Source organism: Oncorhynchus nerka, linkage group LG5 (assembly GCF_034236695.1).
Source record: "Oncorhynchus nerka isolate Pitt River linkage group LG5, Oner_Uvic_2.0, whole genome shotgun sequence".
NCBI lineage: Eukaryota > Metazoa > Chordata > Actinopteri > Salmoniformes > Salmonidae > Oncorhynchus > Oncorhynchus nerka.
The window spans coordinates 68,023,628-68,043,158 of record NC_088400.1 but is presented as its reverse complement, the minus strand read 5'-3'; the positions used below and the strand labels follow the sequence as shown (position 1 = coordinate 68,043,158).

Here is a 19,531-nt window from a genome sequence, read left to right as displayed (position 1 = left end):
GTACTGTGTGTATCACTGAAAATCATGATGACACATAAGGACTAAAAAGTGCAGGTTATATTATATTGATGTGATCCTTGAGATGTTATAGAGACTTTGCTGAGATGTGTGTGTACACTGCCTCACCTCAAATCCCTGACTACAGTTTGTTTGTTTGCAGCAGACCTAACCAGCCTGAGAGGATGATGTCACAGGGGGTATTTAGAAGCCCAGTAGAGTCCCTGTAGATGGAGTCATTTCCCTGATATGTAGACCCCATAGCACCAGGCCCTGGAACCTGCCTTAACTAACACCTGTACCCTGTCATAACACACACACACACCTTGCCCTGCCACAACCGGGAAAATGAAGTGTCATCAAGGACAGACCATCTGAGTTTTGTGATTATTGCATCATTGTTCTAGAAGCTATGGCTAAATAATTATACATGATTTACTGGACATGTGTAGGCTATGCCTTATCTCAAAGCATTTTTCTTTGTTTGTTATTGTTTAAGACAACTTTGTTACGGTAGAGTAACAACCCCTGTGAAGGCATTCATTACAAAAGTGTATTGCAACAGATAAATTCTTACACACTGGGGAACAAAACATTGTAAAACCACAGCCTGAGACCATTTACATGAGCTATTTGTGTGGTGGTGAAATGTGCTACTTTCCACTGTTCAAGATCTTTCTCACAACTTCTGCTGAGTGGGTCATGAGTCATCCCTTTCTTTTCTTCCTGTGATCTTCACTGCAATTTCAATGGCCATTTCCACAGAAGTCACAGCTTTAGAACAAAAAGGAAGTTAAGCAGCTGATTACTGTAATCATGACATTTTACTAGACGATAGTTACACTAATGGATTGACCATTCATGTATATATATATATATATATAATAACACACTGGGACTAGCTGGAGTTGTTAGCTTGTACTTGTGGAACTATGCATTATACTGCAATATTAACTATTGATTCAAGTTCAGGATGTAATCCTCTTGGTGGTGCTGTGATCTGTGTCACTGATTTAAATGACATAACACCTACAGTGGGGCAAAAAAGTATTTAGTCAGCCACCAATTGTGCAAGTTCTCCCACTTAAAAAGATGAGAGAGGTCTGTGATTGTGTAGGCAGAGACAGGTGTGCTGGAGTCAAGGCAGATCCCCACCAGCTGCAACCTGTTCCATAATCAAGACCTCTACAAATACTCAGCCCTGCCACTTCCTCACTGCCTGATTGTAATCTCTGCTCAGTCAGTCTACACTTCTAGCTGTTTGTTACTGTTAAATCCTGTTATTCTGTTGTGCCTGTTTTCCTTGCCTGACACTGTTTTCCTCTCCGCTAGTTACCCCCGCTCTGACTCTGGTCCCTGTCTCCAGTTCCACGTCTCAACATCCTGCTACTCTGTCCTGGATTCCCCACTCTACTACTCCCTTGGATTCCCCTCCGGACCTGCTTACCCTGTCCCAACCCCTCTCGCTCCAGCCTCAGCCTCCGCACCTGGTTTCCTGCAACCCACCTGAGCTTCCCCTGGCCTGCACTCTATCTTCCCCCTGTGTTTAAATAAATACCTTGGTTACTTCATCCCAGTCTCCTCGTCTGAGTCTGCTCTTGGATTCCCCTGTTCCACTCCGGGTAACACAATGTTATATATCCTGGGTTATTCTAAACCAGTTTAACAAGACATCACACATTTGTAACAGAACAAGGAAGACCGTAATGAACAGGATGTTTAAAGTGGTCTGCATCCCACATTCAACATATGTTGTGACAGGAGAAATACTCAAAATGTGATATATTTAAATAAAGATGTATATTTTGATGAAATATATCTGTAATTTAATTGAATCTGCACTGGTGGTTATGAGTCTGGTGCCATTGCTGAATAGTAGACCCTGGTCTTCTTTCTGTGCACAGTAAAAACCTCCACAATCACCTACTGTTACATTCTAGAGGTCAGACGTATCATAGTCATGCCCACATGCCCACCTATAGACTTACTCATTGCAGGGACACATTATTTCCTTCGACAGTTATTAAATCCAATAACTGCATTTCAATTCAAGTCCCGAATTGAATAGCAATTTACTTTATTGACCCTCCCCCCTTTCATATAGGTGTGTCTTTATGGTCAGTTAGCTTTCATTACTAGTGGAACACCAGTTAAGCATTAGGGGGCGCTATTAAAAGTTTTGGATGAAAAACGTTCCCGTTTTAAACAAGATATTTTGTCACGAAAAGATGCTTGACTATGCATATAATTGACAGCTTTGGATAGAAAACACTCTGACGTTTCCAAAACTGCAAAGATATTGTCTGTGAGTGCCACAGAACTGATGTTACAGGCGAAACCCAGATAAAAATCCAACCAGGAAGTGCCGCATTTTTTGAAACCGCCTCATGCCAATGATTCCTTATATGGCTGTGAATGAGCTATGAATGAGCTTACGTTTTCCACGTATTCCCCAAGGTGTCTACAGCATTGTGACGTCTTTTTACGCATTTCCATTGAAGAATAGCCATAAGGGACCATATATAGCAAGTGGTCACATGGTGTCTCCCGCAGAAAATCTTGCGTAAAATACTGAGGTAGCCATTTTTCCAATCGCTTCTTATGACAAACCAATTGCCTCGACGGATATATTATGTTAAAAACACCTTGAGGATGGATCCTAAACAACGTTTGCTGTGTTTCTGTCGATATTATGGAGCAAATTTTGAAAAAAGTTTGGCGTTGTAGTGGTAGCATTTTCCGGTCGATTTCTCAGCCAAGCATGATGAACAAACGGGAGCTATTTCGCCTACAAAAATAATATTTTTGGAAAAAAGGAACATTTGCTATCTAACTGGGAGTCTCCTGAGTGAAAGCATCTGAAGTTCTTCAAAGGTAAATGATTTAATTTGGTTGCTTTTCTTATTTTCGGGAAAATGTTGCCTGCTGCCAGCAGAGCCTAGCATAGCATTATGCCATGATAAACTTACACAAATGCTTGTCTAGTGTTGGCTGTAATGCATATTTTGAAAATCTGAGATGACAGTGTTGTTAACAAAAGGCTAAGCTTGTGTTTGAATATATTTAATTAATTTCTTTTGCGATTTTCATGAATAGGAAAAGTTTCTAGGGGTATTTATGTCTGCTGCGTTATGCTAATTCGTTTGAGGCTATGATTACGATCCCGGATCCGGGATTGCTAGTTTCAAGATTAACTTAACCTGTTGCTTCTACTCGGGACGCTTGCGTCCCAACTAGAGCTCTGGAAATGCAAATGCGCTACGCTAAATGCTAATAGTATTAGTTAAAACTCAAAAGTTCATTAAAATACACATGCAGGGTATCGAATTAAAGCTACACTCGTTGTGAATCCAGGCAACAAGTCAGATTTTTAAAATGCTTTTCGGCGAAAGCATGAGAAGCTATTATCTGATAGCATGCAACACCCCAAAAGACCCACAGGGGACGTAAACAAAATAATTAGCATTTCGGCGTTACACAAACCGCACAATAAAATAGAAAACATTCATTACCTTTCACCATCTTCTTTGTTGGCACTCCTAGATGTCCCATAAACACTATTTGGGTCTTTATTTCGATTAAATCGGTCCATATAAAGCCTAGATATCGTTATATGTAGACTGTGTGATAAACGAAAAAAACATCGTTTCAAAACGTAACGTCATTATTTAAAATTCAAAAAGTCGATGATAAACTTTCACAAAACACTTCGAAATACGTTTGTAATGCAACTTTAGGTATTAGTAAACGTTAATAAGCGATAAAATTCATCAGGAGGCGATGTAAAGATCATTAGCTGTCCGTCTGGAAAAATGTCCGGCTAGAAACTCAACGAAAATATCCGGTCCTAGACCTAAGGAAATACGGTGCCCTGCATGTGTTTGACCAAGAAAAAACTCGAAGGGAAATGACAAGACTCTAGACACCGTGTGGAAGCTGTAGGTACTGCAACCTCAGTCAATTAATTGTGGTTCACCTTTATCAATGGGTTCAAGTAGCGCATGGATATATTTTCCCATTTTCAGTGATCAGTTTTTCCTGTGCTTTTCGATGTAAATGCCGTTCTGGTAAAGCCACAGCAGTGATTTAACCAGTTTTTTAAACGTCTGAGTGTTTTCTATCCACACAGACTAAGCAAATGCATATACTATATTCCTGGCATGAGTAGCAGGGCGCTGAAATGTTGCGCGATTTTTAACAGAATGTTCAAAAAAGTAGAGGGTCGACTTAAGAGGTTAACTTAAGTAAAGTTCAAACTTAAAAAAGTGATGAAAAAAACAATACAATGATGTGGGTCATTGTTAACTTGCTTAAAGTTTCCACATGAAGCGCAAGTCTGTGCAAAGAGGAAGTGGTGAGTGTCAATTCATCTCTGGTATAAAAGCCACATTCTCATTATGCAGAGCAAGAAAAGCTATTGAAAACAGCCCCTCTACCTGGTATTGAAGCTAGAATCCTTAGTTGTTTCTTCCATTTAGGGACTATTATTATAAATTAACGATATACATATTGATTCTTGAGGAATATAACTTATATATGCCTCATGATCTTGGTCAAATGTCCTACACCATCAGAACACAAAATATAAACAAACACTGTGTAGCCTCAAAGCATGGTTATAACTCTAATGTTGATATCATGGATGATCTGACCATAGTTCTGTCTACGAATGTGAGTGGTTACATATTTCCAGGCCCATCCCTCAGCTTTTTACCAAAATTGAGGCCACTTTGTTATTGTTTCAATTAATGATTCTAGCTTTATTTTTCCATGAAGTGAACAATGAGATAATGTTTGAAAAAAGTGCAATACGCTGACATTACCTTTCTTATAGTGCTCTGAACTTAAACAACTAAAATATAGAAACCACTACCTGTAACGGGGTGAGTGACTGGTTGCCGGGAAGTCAGGCGCAGGAGAGCAGATGTGGGTGATAACAGGAGAACTTTAATATACACCCTGGCCCAAAGGCACAGGCGAGGCAGCACAAAGCACAACCACGGGAACATGAACCGGGTTAAACAAAACAAACAAACCTAGGTTTGAAACAAACCTAGCGCAAGCCAGCCTGTAGCGTAACACCCTACACAAAGAACAATTCCACACACAGACATGGGGGAAACAGATGGTAATATACATTTAATCTGATGAGGGAATGTGAACCAGGTAAATAAGACAAAATAAATGGAAAATGAAAGGTGGAGCGACGATGGCTAGAAGACCGGTGACGTCAACCGCCGAACGCCGCCCGAACAAGGAGAGGGACCGACCTCGGCAGAAGTTGTGACACTACCTTCTACTCAGAAAGGTGTTATGGGGCACATGAAGTAGGCTTTCTAATGAACTAATTGAAAGCTTGTACAAATCATCAAAAAGTGTTTATTGTACAGTAATTGGGACATGTAGCTAAGCTCTCAAACAGGATATGTGTGGTTGATGCAGCATCAATACACTACAAAAGGCTTGGGGGCTTTTTCTACAGAAATGCATAAACCTCTTCCTAACTGCTTCACAAAAAAAGGAACAGTTTACTTTCAAGACAGGAAAATATGAACTTATTTCCAGCAATGAAAAATGAAAAACATGAATCAAGACACAAAAGTAATAATTTCCTTCAAAGATATTGCTGACTGGTAATATAGACGATAGTGACGAAGAGCATCACTAAATACATTACACAAAAATATGAATATTCAGAGTAGATTCACTTTATCTACCAAAGTCATTTTCTAGTTCACATTATCCATCAAAGTCAAGATTTGGCACCTTATTAAGTAGTAGTTGTGAGTTCATGATTTGGAAACTGGACTCTTGAGTAAATAGTTGAGGCTATGTGGTCGGGCCTTAGTCCTCTCGCTTGGGGTACCAGCTGTATCACTTCATACTGAAAAACAATGTGGATATGAGTGAAAACATCCCTCATAAAGATAAATATAATATATTGTAATATACTGTATATATATATTCTCACTACAGATACTGACCTCTAGACTGTCTGTCCTTTCAGGTGGTTCAGGGGTTGGAGGAGAGTCATGGTTCTTCTGGCAAGCAGCTCTCTTCCACAGCACTGAAATGGCTAAGATGACCCATACAGATGGAATTAGTATAGACTATTGTGATCACACTTCACTGAGTAACATCTTACAGTGTGTATTGGGTCTCCATGCAGTCAAAAGTACAGTAACAGATAGTCCTAACATTGCTTGTAAAGGCAGGAAAGGGTAGCCTGGTATCCAGTCTAAAGAAAAGTTTTAGTAAGATAAAAAATATAATAATATGCCATTTATCAGACACTTTTATCCTAAGCGACTTCTAGTCATGCCTGCATACACTTTACATATGGGTGGTACGGGGAATCAAACCCACAACCCTGGTAACACAAGTGCCATGTTCTACCAACTGAGCCACAACATACCACCACAATGTTACTAGGTTACTAACAAACCCCATTTGAAGAATGTAGAAACACACCTGACACCAATAAAATGAGCACTGCATTCAAGACCCCGGATCCAATGAGAAGACCCTTTAGCCATGTTGTATTGAAGTCTCTGGGTTGCTCTGTTGCTTCAGGATCAACTGAAATTGGCAAATGTACTTACTTAGAATTTCTGCATTTTATTTCAACCAAATGTGATAGCCTAAATAAGCACAATATGTTTACAATCATTAAAAGACTTGAGACTATTAAAGTCACTATTAAATTAGTTGAAAAATGACAAACACAATCACTTATGGAGCTTCACACTTATATGTGTTGGTTCGTTGATTGATTCGAGAACTGCAGGGTTATGGAAAACATTTATAGCCTAGATTCACTTTGAGTTATGGTACTCAAAGTGGATGTAACATTTCTGTAGTGGTCTTGCACCTAGCTGCGTTAAACATGAACAAAAACACTTTTCAGAAGTATATTTTAGACAAAATAGAGAATGTTGGTGATTGAATGAAATGTGCACTTACCAGGGGTCATGAGTCTGGTGCCGTTGCTGAAAAGGAAACAATCGTTTTCTTTCTTTGCACAGTAGTACACTCCACAATCATCTACTGTTACATTCTGTATTAACAATCTATGTCCCGTTTCTAATGAATATTTCTGTCTATAATTATTATTGTAATAAAATGCAGCAGGACTCCTACTACTGAAAGAGCGGAGTAGGGCCAGTGGAGGCTGTGGTTGGCGATGTAGGTACCAATGTGCATCAGTTACATTATTAAGAGAACAGTTCAGTGTTGCATTGTGTCCAAGTTCTACCAGTGTCTCTGTCAAAGCCTCAGCTCCAACACACAGTTTTAAGACACCTAAGAACAGAAGAATCCATGAGACACTTCATTTATTGTAAAATGAATGTAAAATAAATAAGAAAAAGAAATGGTCTTACAGAACAGACAGGCAACAATCCTCGTCATCCTCAGAGCTGTGATAAATCTTTGAGACTGAACTGACTTCCTCCTTCTAACAGACATCTGACTGAACACACAATGCAACCACATGATCTAAACACTCTTTAATAAAGAGCATTGAGGAAGTGAATATGTTTCCTTTAAATAACACTGTGGTGTCAAAGTAACTACTTTCTAATTGAAAAGTTGACTAGAATAACAATGTGTTTACTGTGCAGCACATGTTCAATCTCAAGATATCAACAAAACATCTGTCATTTGGTAGTACAATATTAATAACTGATCTGGAAATATTTCAATATCTTAGTTACTAAAGCTGCATCTTGTTGACAGGACGGACACACTGACTCAAAGCTATTTCAATCCCATTTCCAATTTTGACTTTACAGATGGTCCTGGTTTATGCATTGACTCAGCAACAAATATTATATTAAAAGTGCATTAAATATAGTTTGCAATGGTTAGAGCGTTGGGCCAGTACCCGAAAAGGTTGCTGGATCGAATCCCTGAGCTGCCAAGGTAAAGGTCTGTCATTCTGCAACGCAGAATGCAATGCAGTTAACCCATTGTTCCCCAAGCGCCTAAGATGTGGATGTCGATTAAGGCAGCCCCCCGCATCTCTCTGATTGAGAGGGGTTGGGTTAAATGAGGAAGACATATTTCAGTTGTACAACTGACTAGATATCCCCTTTCCCTTTAAGTGGTCCTATCAGTAAACACACTGTGGCTACAGGCCATTTGGAGTAGCTTTTTTCCTCGACCTCTTGAAAGGTGGTTCTAGCAAGAGGTATATTTTAAGTCTTCTATTAAATACATTCCAGACAAAAACAAGTTTTTCATCAGTTTAAACACTCAGTACTTGTCAACAGTTTCATAAGAGCTACAATGACCAATTTCTATGCTGTAAGTCATAGAAAGTGGAGAGTTGGACTGAGGAGGAGTAACAGGAAGGTGCGGTTCTGTCTTCTGATGCTCATGCTGCTGCTCTTAGAATCACCTTCAGGCTCAGGAGCAGTTTCTCTGTAAAATAAAGAGTTATCATAGCTGTTTAGGCCCCTTACTTTTTTCAGTCTTTACAGCTTTAAGTTAAGTTAGTTTCAGAATAGGTGGCAAGGAATAAGTTAGTCCTAAATATTTCCAAAACTAAAAGCATTGTATTTGGGACAAATCATTCACTAAACCCTAAACCTCAACTACATCTCACAATGAATAATGTGGAAATTGAGCAAGTTGAGGTGATTAAACTGCTTGGAGTAACCCTGGATTGTAAAACTGTCATGGTCAAAACATATTGATACGACAGTAGCTGAGATGGGGAGAAGTCTGTCCATAATAAAGCGCTCCTCTTCCTTCTTAACAACACTATCAACAAGGCAGGTCCTACAGGCCCTAGTTTTGTCGCACCTCGACTACTATTCAGTAGTGTGGTCAGGTGCCACAAAGAGGGACTTAGGAAAATTGCAGTTGGCTCAGAACAGGGCAGCACGGCTGGCCCTTAAAAGTACACAGAGAGCTAACATTAATGATATGCATGTCAATCTCTCATGGCTCAAAGTGGAGGACAAATTGACGTCATCACTACCTGTTTTTGTAAGAAGTGTTGAGAAGCTGAATGTACCGAGCTGTCTGTTTAAACTACTAGCACACAACTCGGACACCCATGCATACTACACAAGACATGCCACCAGAGGTCTCTTCACAATCCCCAAGTCCAGAACAGACTATGGGAGGCGCACAGTACCACATAGAGCCACATAGAGCCATGACTACATGGAACTCTATTCCACATCAGGTAACTGATGCAAGCAGTAAAATTTGATAAAAAAAAACATACAAATACACCTTATGTAACAGCAGGAACTGTGAAGAGACACACAATGTACAGACATTTTGTATTTTTTATGTTAGATATAGTAGTGGTGTATTACTGTTATATGATTTTGGTTTTTTATGCAATGTAAATGCTTTAATGTGTTTTTACCCTGTGAGGACAGACGCTGGTAGAGACAAGAAGCAGGTACAGGGAGTGAACATTTAATTAACAACGGACATGGAACAGGGCAGGAAAGCGTCTGGAAATGAAAACATAACGACATTAATGCTGACAAAGGGAATAAAGTTAGCAGCAGACCAATATAGAGGGGGTAATCAACAAAGTAAAGGTGAGTCCAATATTGCGCAGCTGCTAATGATGGTGACAGGTGTGCGTAATGAAGACAGTCTGGCGCCAGAGAGGGAGCAGGCGTGACAGACCCCAGGAAGTGTGCCTTGGCAGCAGCTAATGGGGATCCCTAATAAATACAAATACTGTATCAACTTCTTAAAACTGTTCATGGAAATTCCAATACTGTATAGATAAGCAAAGGCAGAATCATGACCATTCTCTATGAATTGTCTGTTACACTTGGTTGTATTACAAACCTTGAACAGAAAGTTCCACTTGACGAAGAATGTCCTCTGTTGGTATGAAACATGAATAACTTCCACTTGAGATCAGTCCTTGAGATCAGTCAGTAGGAGAGAGAAGTTGCCATTTGCCCATTCCTCAGGGAAAATACTGGTTCTGTCTCTGAACTGACGGTCTTGGTCTGTCAAGTCTGATTTTCCACTGACAATATTGTAGACATTACGGTCATCCTTGTATCACCAAAATATGGTGACCTCTTCAGCAGGCATTGCATTGTACCTACAGTGAGGGAAAAAAGTATTTGAACACCTGCTGATTTTGTACATTTGCCCACTGACAAAGAAATGATCAGTCTATAATTTTAATGGTAGGTTTATTTGAACAGTGACAGAATAACAACAAAAAAATCCAGAAAAACGCATGTCAAAAATGTTATAAATTGATTTACATTTTAATGAGGGAAATAAGTATTTGACCCCTCTCAATCAGAAAGATTTCAGGCTCCCAGGTGTCTTTTATACAGGTAACGAGCTGAGATTAGGAGCACACTCTTAAAGGGAGTGCTCCTAATCTCAGTTTGTTACCTGTATAAAAGACACCTGTCCACAGAAGCAATCAATCAGATTCCAAACTCTCCATCGTGGCCAAGACCAAAGAGCTCTCCAAGGATGTCATGGACAAGATTGTAGACCTACACAGGGCTGGAATGGGCTACAAAACCATCGCCAAGCAGATTGGTGAGAAGGTGACAACAGTTGGTGCGATTATTCGCAAATGGAAGAAACACAAAATAACTGTCAATCTCCCTCGGCCTGGGGCTCCATGCAACATCTCACCTCGTGGAGTTGCAATGATCATGAGTACGGTGAGTAATCAGCCCAGAACTACACGGGAGGATTTTGTCAATGATCTCAAGGCAGCTGGGACCATAGTCACCAAGAAAACAATTGGTAACACACTACGCCATGAAGGACTGAAATCCTGCAGCGCCTGCAAGGTTCCCCTGCTCAAGAAAGCACATATACAGGCCCGTCTGAAGTTTGCCAATGAACATCTGAATGATTCAGAGCACAACTGGGTGAAAGTGTTTTGGTCAGATGAGACCAAAATGGAGCTCTATGGCATCAACTCAACTCGCCGTGTTTGGAGGAGGAGGAATGCTGCCTATGACCCCAAGAACACCATCCCCACCGTCAAACATGGAGGTGAAAACATTATGCTTTGGGGGTGTTTTTCTGCTAAGGGGACAGGACAACTTCACCGCATCAAAGGGACGATGGACGGGGCCATGTACCGTCAAATCTTGGGTGAGAACCTCCTTCCCTCAGCCAGGGCATTGAAAATGGGTCGTGGATGGGTATTCCAGCATGACAATGACCCAAAACACACGGCCAAGGCAACAAAGGAGTGGCTCAAGAAGAAGCACATTAAGGTCCTGGAGTGGCCTAGCCAGTCTCCAGACCTTAATCCCATAGAAAATCTGTGGAGGGAGCTGAAGGTTCGAGTTGCCAAATGTCAGCCTCAAAACCTTAATGACTTGGAGAAGATCTGCAAAGAGGAGTAGGACAAAATCCCCCCTGAGATGTGTGCAAGCCTGGTAGCCAACTACAAGAAACGTCTGACCTCTGATTGCCAACAAGGGTTTTGCCACCAAGTACTAAGTCATGTTTTGCAGAGGGGTCAAGTACTTATTTCCCTCATTAAAATGCAAATCAATTTATAACATTTTTGACATGCGTTTTTCTGGATTATTTTGTTGTTATTCTGTCTCTCACTGTTCAAATAAACCTACCATTAAAATTATAGACTGATAATTTCTTTGTCAGTGGGCAAATGTACAAAATCAGCAGGGGATCAAATACTTTCTTTCCTCACTGTACATGGTAAAATAACCTCCCCTCTTGTAAAACATTTAAATCTCTCCCGTGGAGACTACAAAACAGACAACAAAATTAGCCTCCAATAGTAATACCTTTGAGCTCCATCATCAAGATCACACAAACCGGAAACCAGCACCTGTGGAGTAGTGATAGAGCATGTTATGGTTGGGAACGAGGCTAGCAGGGTTATAAACACAGTGGCCTGGCTGAACATGAAAGAAAGGCTGAGCAACCAATCATAATACTGATGTGAAAGGCCCATATTGGCACTGAGAGGTGGGTGTATTCCAAAGGGGTAGTCAACCTAAAGGACATGTTGCAACAGATGTTACGTTCCTCCCTATTGCACATTTTACATAGGCCTAGTTTTTTATCTGCCTAAGAAACTGTTACTTTACTGTACTTGAAATGCATTCAGACAAGACATATGTAAAAGTATGTGTAAATCAACAATGTAGTCTATGTATTAACTAGCCAAAACAAAAGACGCAGTGAAGTGTGTTTTATAGGCTAACCTGTCAGTGCAGGTAACAAACAGTAACAGGTCTCTGTAGTACAGGTCTATCCACCTTATTTGAGATAACAGGGACTTTCCTCACTGCCTTGATAGGTCCATTTGCTACATATTGAACATTAGCCTACCTAGCTACATTTGTTGAGTGGACTAACGTTGTGGGAGGGACAACACTCAACACATGTGCCTTGGGTGGGTTGGCATGCTAGCTAATGATTAATGTTTGGTTAACTATGATCCATCTCTGCTTCTCCAAAGCTAACTTGGGTCTTGCTTTGTCTGTAGCCAACGTTATAACGTTATCTAGCAACAACATCTGTTTAACTAGTAGGTAACGTTAGCTAGTTACCTACGTGGCCAGTTCACAACACCAATCTTACAAATAAATCTACATTTTATCAAATTTCTTCTTAACCTTACATATACGACATGTTATAATTAGCTTTGCCTACACTACACGCCAATTGTAGGCCTCTTAATTTTGCGCACCAATAATGCAAACAGGTTGAGCCTGAACACGCTTTCACCAATTTCATATTAACACTAGAGAGGAGTCATGTCTTCTTCTTTGGGATTTGGTTGGCGGATTGCATCCAACATACTGTACTGGTGTGTGAGGCCATTCACGGCCTACATACATTATATTCTTTGATACAATAATAGAAGCTTGGAGAAAAGGAAAATTGCCCTATCACCTATTATCCCTAAAAATCCACCACCCTTTGCACTATTCAACCCTATCTAGTCCTACTCCAGACCAACGGCCTTAGAGGACATATCACTACCACTCAACACCCCCAACAGCTGCCACCACAAACTCTATGTTCTGTGACTTTCAATCCATTTCTACAGTACAATTAACAACCACGGTTATAAATGCTAAAGATCCCACTTTACTGAAGCACATATTCTTCCCATCACTGTCTCTTGATCTCTACCTACTCACATGAATCCTCTCAGGATCCCTCACCCAGTACCATCTTCCTCTACCACTTTCTTCACTGCTACGGCATACAACACTTTCTGTACTACTCTGACCCTTGCAACCTCAATCTGCCTTTCTCTCACAGGACACCTCCGATCTCCAGCCTCATGATTACCCCCACAACTAACACAAACAACTTTCTCCACTGATACTACACATTCCTTCATCTCATGCCCTCCTGCACACTTCTACACACTGTTGCAATATGCCCATAACCTTGACACCGTAATATTTTCAGAACATAAACTCTCACGGGATAACTGACACGTCCTTGACCTTATCTGGTAACGACTCTGCATCAAAACTCAGCATGACAGATAATGTCTTCTCCGTTTCCCCACCGGATCTACTGCTCACCAAACGGCGGGCATCACAGACACCGGGAATCTTCCATTTCAACTGCTCCTCCTCAACACTTAATGCCACCCCCGTTATCACTCCTTTCAATGGTGCCCTGCTCCAGAGAGCAAAGCACGTCACAATTATTGTCCCTAATCTCGTAATCCGGATCATCACCAGTCCACTCTGAGTTACATTCACTAACTCAACAGTCCCCAACCTCTCCTACATTTACATTTAAGTCATTTAGCAGACGCTCTTATCCAGAGCGACTTACAAATTGGTGCGTTCACCTTAAGACATCCAGTGGAACAGCCACTTTACAATAGTGCATCTAAATATTTTAAGGGGGAGGGGGGGTGAGAAGGATTACTTTATCCTATCCTAGGTATTCCTGAAAGAGGTGGGGTTTCAGGTGTCTCCGGAAGGTGGTGATTGACTCCGCTGTCCTGGCGTCGTGAGGGAGTTTGTTCCACCATTGGGGGCCAGAGCAGCGAACAGTTTTGACTGGGCTGCGCAGGAACTGTACTTCCTCAGTGGTAGGGAGGCGAGCAGGCCAGAGGTGGATGAACGCAGTGCCCTTGTTTGGGTGTAGGGCCTGATCAGAGCCTGGAGGTACTGAGGTGCTTTCCCCCTCACAGCTCCGTAGGCAAGCACCATGGTCTTGTAGCGGATGCGAGCTTCAACTGGAAGCCAGTGGAGAGAGCGGAGGAGCGGGGTGACGTGAGAGAACTTGGGAAGGTTGAACACCAGACGGGCTGCGGCGTTCTGGATGAGTTGTAGGGGTTTAATGGCACAGGCAGGGAGCCCAGCCAACAGCGAGTTGCAGTAATCCAGACGGGAGATGACAAGTGCCTGGATTAGGACCTGCGCTGCTTCCTGTGTGAGGCAGGGTCGTACTCTGCGGATGTTGTAGAGCATGAACCTACAAGAACGGGCCACCGCCTTGATGTTAGTTGAGAACGACAGGGTGTTGTCCAGGATCACGCCAAGGTTCTTAGCGCTCTGGGAGGAGGACACAATGGAGTTGTCAACCGTGATGGCGAGATCATGGAATGGGCAGTCCTTCCCGGGAGGAAGAGCAGCTCCGTCTTGCCGAGGTTCAGCTTGAGGTGGTGATCCGTCATCCACACTGATATGTCTGCCAGACATGCAGAGATGCGATTCGCCACCTGGTCATCAGAAGGGGGAAAGGAGAAGATTAATTGTGTGTCGTCTGCATAGCAATGATAGGAGAGACCATGTGAGGTTATGACTGAGCCAAGTGACTTGGTGTATAGCGAGAATAGGAGAGGGCCTAGAACAGAGCCCTGGGGACGCCAGTGGTGAGAGCGTGGTGAGGAGACAGATTCTCGCCACGCCACCTGGTAGGAGCGACCTGTCAGGTAGGACGCAATCCAAGCGTGGGCCCAGATGCCCAACTCGGAGAGGGTGGAGAGGAGGATCTGATGGTTCACAGTATCGAAGGCAGCCGATAGGTCTAGAAGGATGAGAGCAGAGGAGAGAGAGTTAGCTTTAGCAGTGCGGAGGGCCTCCGTGATACAGAGAAGAGCAGTCTCAGTTGAATGACTAGTCTTGAAACCTGACTGATTTGGATCAAGAAGGTCATTCTGAGAGAGATAGCGGGAGAGCTGGCCAAGGACGGCACGTTCAAGAGTTTTGGAGAGAAAAGAAAGAAGGGATACTGGTCTGTAGTTGTTGACATCGGAGGGATCGAGTGTAGGTTTTTTCAGAAGGGTGCAACTCTCGCTCTCTTGAAGACAGAAGGGACGTAGTCAGGGATGAGTTGATGAGCGAGGTGAGGTAAGGAGAAGGTCTCCGGAAATGGTCTGGAGAAGAGAGGAGGGAATAGGGTCAAGCGGGCAGGTTGTTGGGCGGCCGGCCGTCACAAGACGCGAGATTTCATCTGGAGAGAGAGGGGAGAAAGAGGTCAGAGCACAGGGTAGGGCAGTGTGAGCAGAACCAGCGGTGTCGTTTGACTTAGCAAACGAGGATCGGATGTCGTCGACCTTCTTTTCAAAATGGTTGACGAAGTCAACTCCACCCAACCTGACACCACATATGGATCAACATATCTCTACATATCTCATTCCTACTGGACTGAAATCATCCTCATCATCCTTGGAACGAGGCCCGAATTTGGCGTTCCTCCTCGGCGCAGGTACTTTACCCTCACTCTCAACAAGTTCCATCACTGAACTACGGGAGCACGTCCCTGTTTTTACACTTGATGCACATGTTCCTGACCTCACTACTTCCCTCTACAGTCAACATATTTTCCACAGTCATCACTGCACCTGCCACCACATTTAATTCATCCTCCCTCGTCATGAGGGGTCATGTTCGGATAGGATAGAGCTTAAGTCAAATATATATTTTTTGTGCATTTTAGCTAACCCTAACAGCTTTTCTAACCTTAACCTAAGTATCCTAACCTGCTATGTTCATTATTCTAACCTGCTGTGTAAGTTCTCCTAAACCTTCTGCGAAAAGTCACTTTTGACAAAAGCTGTATCCCGTCTAGAGAAAACCCTAGGTAATGAATGTAAAAGACATAAGAAAAGCTCACTTCAAATAACCAGGGCATTGGATGGGGTGTGATTGCCCTGCTCCAGGTGAGGATCGACTATGCTACATTATGTTTACACATCTGCCTACAGAAGTTTTTGGAAAGATTGAGTTTACTTCGCAAAATATGGAAGACAGGAGTGCTACCATCAGGATAGAAAATAAATATGTCCGTTTTAACATAATGTATCATGGAAATAAGTACCATGAGAACTCACACAGAATATGGCCAGTCGAGGCTGTGGTTGTCGCTGTATGTACCAGTATGTATTTTTTGCACTAGTGGGTGGAAAAGTACAATTTATAGTCACATTGTGTCCAAGTTCCACCAGTGTGTCTGTCAAAGCCTCAGCTCCAGCAGTTTTAAGACACCTAAGAACAGAAGAATCCATGTAACATTTCACTTAATACGTTAAATGAACAGGTCAATTCACATAAAAAGTAATGATCTTACAGAACACACTGGCAACAATATGTAATTTCCTCAGAGCTGTGATCTTTGAGACAGAACTGACTTCCTCCTAAGGCAGACGTCTGAATGAACACACTGTGCAAGTGCTAACCACATGATCTAACCACTGATTATAGATCTGTAATGTGTGTGTCTGACACTGGTGTGACCTTTGTACCGTATGTGGGGTTGCATGGAGAATGAAGGAATGCAATGCCAGAGCTCTAGTGCTAAATACTTTAAAATACTTACAGTGCCTTGCGAAAGTATTTGGCCCCTTGAACTTTGCAACCTTTTGCCACATTTCAGGCTTCAAACATAAAGATATAAAACTGTATTTTTTTGTGAAGAATCAACAACAAGTGGGACACAATCATGAAGTGGAACGACATTTATTGGATATTTCAAACTTTTTTAACAAATCAAAAACTGAAAAATTGGGCGTGCAAAATTATTCAGCCCCCTTAAATTAATACTTTGTAGCGCCACCTTTTGCTGCGATTACAGCTGTAAGTTGCTTGGGGTATGTCTCTATCAGTTTTGCACATCGAGAGACTGAAATTTTTTCCCATTCCTCCTTGCAAAACAGCTCGAGCTCAGTGAGGTTGGATGGAGAGCATTTGTGAACAGCAGTTTTCAGTTCTTTCCACAGATTCTCGATTGGATTCAGGTCTGGACTTTGACTTGGCCATTCTAACACCTGGATATGTTTATTTTTGAACCATTCCATTGTAGATTTTGCTTTATGTTTTGGATCATTGTCTTGTTGGAAGACAAATCTCCGTCCCAGTCTCAGGTCTTTTGCAGACTCCATCAGGTTTTCTTCCAGAATGGTCCTGTATTTGGCTCCATCCATCTTCCCATCATTTTGAACCATCTTCCCTGTCCCTGCTGAAGAAAAGCAGGCCCAAACCATGATGCTGCCACCACCATGTTTGACAGTGGGGATGGTGTGTTCAGGGTGGGGGGCTGTGTTGCTTTTACGCCAAACATAACATTTTGCATTGTTGCCAAAAAGTTCAATTTTGGTTTCATCTGACCAGAGCACCTTCTTCCACATGTTTGGTGTGTCTCCCAGGTGGCTTGTGGCAAACTTTAAACTACACTTTTTATGGATATCTTTAAGAAATGGCTTTCTTCTTGCCACTCTTCCATAAAGGCCAGATTTGTGCAATATACGACTGATTGTTGTCCTATGGACAGAGTCTCCCACCTCAGCTGTAGATCTCTGCAGTTCATCCAGAGTGATCATTGGCCTCTTGGCTGCATCTCTGATCAGTCTTCTCCTTGTATGAGCTGAAAGTTTAGAGGGACGGCCAGGTCTTGGTAGATTTGCAGTGGTCTGATACTCCTTCCATTTCAATATTATCGCTTGCACAGTGCTCCTTGGGATGTTTAAAGCTTGGGAAATATTTTTGTATCCAAATCCGGCTTTAAACTTCTTCACAACAGTATCTCGGACCTGCCTGGTGTGTTCCTTGTTCTTCATGATGCTCTCTGTGCTTTTAACGGACCTCTGAGACTATCACAGTGCAGGTGCATTTATACGGAGACTTGATTACACACAGGTGGATTGTATTTATCATCATTAGTCATTTAGGTCAACATTGGATCATTCAGAGATCCTCACTGAACTTCTGGAGAGAGTTTGCTGCACTGAAAGTAAAGGGGCTGAATAATTTTGCACGCCCAATTTGTCAGTTTTTGATTTGTTAAAAAGGTTTGAAATATCCAATAAATGTCGTTCCACTTCATGATTGTGTCCCACTTGTTGTTGATTCTTCACAAAAAAAAGACAGTTTTATATCTTTATGTTTGAAGCCTGAAATGTGGCAAAAGGTCGCAAAGTTCAAGGGGGCCGAATACTTTCGCAAGGCACTGTATATGAAACAATAAAGAACGACGGTGGGAGTTCAAAAAGTGTGGCACCAACAAATGCGTTAACAGTGGAACAATGCCATTTTCACATGCATGTACCGTAGCTTACATGATTCCTATGATACAGTGTATGTGTCACAGGAGGGATCTGAACCCTGGTCTCCAACGTCTTGACCATTAGACCAAGAGGAGGGCTCTCACATCACCAGAACTTGAGCCTGACTCATGTCTGCTACATATGTATTGCTCAAGGAATGATATTGCACTTCTTCTAAACATCTATGCAGACACAGAGTGCTCCCTTTGCTGTATTTTTCAGGGACATGTCACAGGTTGATGTGTCAAATCCAATCAAATCAAAGATTATTTGTCATATGCACATGATACAGCAGGGTGTAAACCATGATTACAAAAAATATCTATAAAGAAAATACCATAGGTATTATTTACATAAGTAGGAAGAGGGATAAAGTGGGATAAGGGGAAGATCGCATTCTGTCCAGACCTGGGCAGGAAATAGTTGTATTTGTAGTTTATTTGAAAATACCAATTTTTCACTTGAGGTTAGAGTTTTTTTTTTAAAGTATTTTCTTTGATATTCAAATACAGGTCTCAGAAAACCAAATAATATTTGAATACCTCTCAGAAGACCAAATAATATTTGAAGTTATTTGAATGCAAAAAAATATTAATTTGATGAAGTTAGTTAGTTTCTCAAGCCCATATCAGATGAAAACAAAAGCAGGCCTAATGATTTTGATAATTAGCTAGCCAGCCTAGATCTAACACAAAGCTTAGCTGCTAGCAACAGCGTCTGTTTAACTGGTAGCTAATGGTACGTGGTTATTTCAACACCAACGGTCGATCGCACAAATAAATCCAAATTCTATAAATGTCTTCTTAGCCTTTCGTATACAACACATTCTATGTGCTAAATTGTCTATTAGTTACTAAATGTGATAGAAAGCTATATGTTGTAACGTTATTTACAGTAGATAGCTAGATAAGGAAGTCTTGCACTGCGCAACCGTAGCTTTACGCCGTCCCACTACTACTGTATTTGATTGTGCATTGTACACATTTGCAATTCATAAACCTCTTATGTATC

At 41.7% G+C, this 19,531-nt stretch overlaps 1 long non-coding RNA gene across 1 annotated transcript; it reads right to left on the bottom strand.

Annotated features, from left to right (window-relative positions):
• Positions 1-4,924: 4,924 nt before the first annotated feature.
• On the bottom strand, positions 4,925-7,847 carry LOC115129997 (uncharacterized). Its single transcript, XR_003863719.2, has 5 exons — positions 7,380-7,847; positions 6,961-7,299; positions 6,469-6,576; positions 5,982-6,073; positions 4,925-5,881 (listed from the first exon to the last, which is right to left on the bottom strand). It is a non-coding gene; the product is annotated as an uncharacterized LOC115129997 (long non-coding RNA).
• Positions 7,848-19,531: the final 11,684 nt, after the last annotated feature.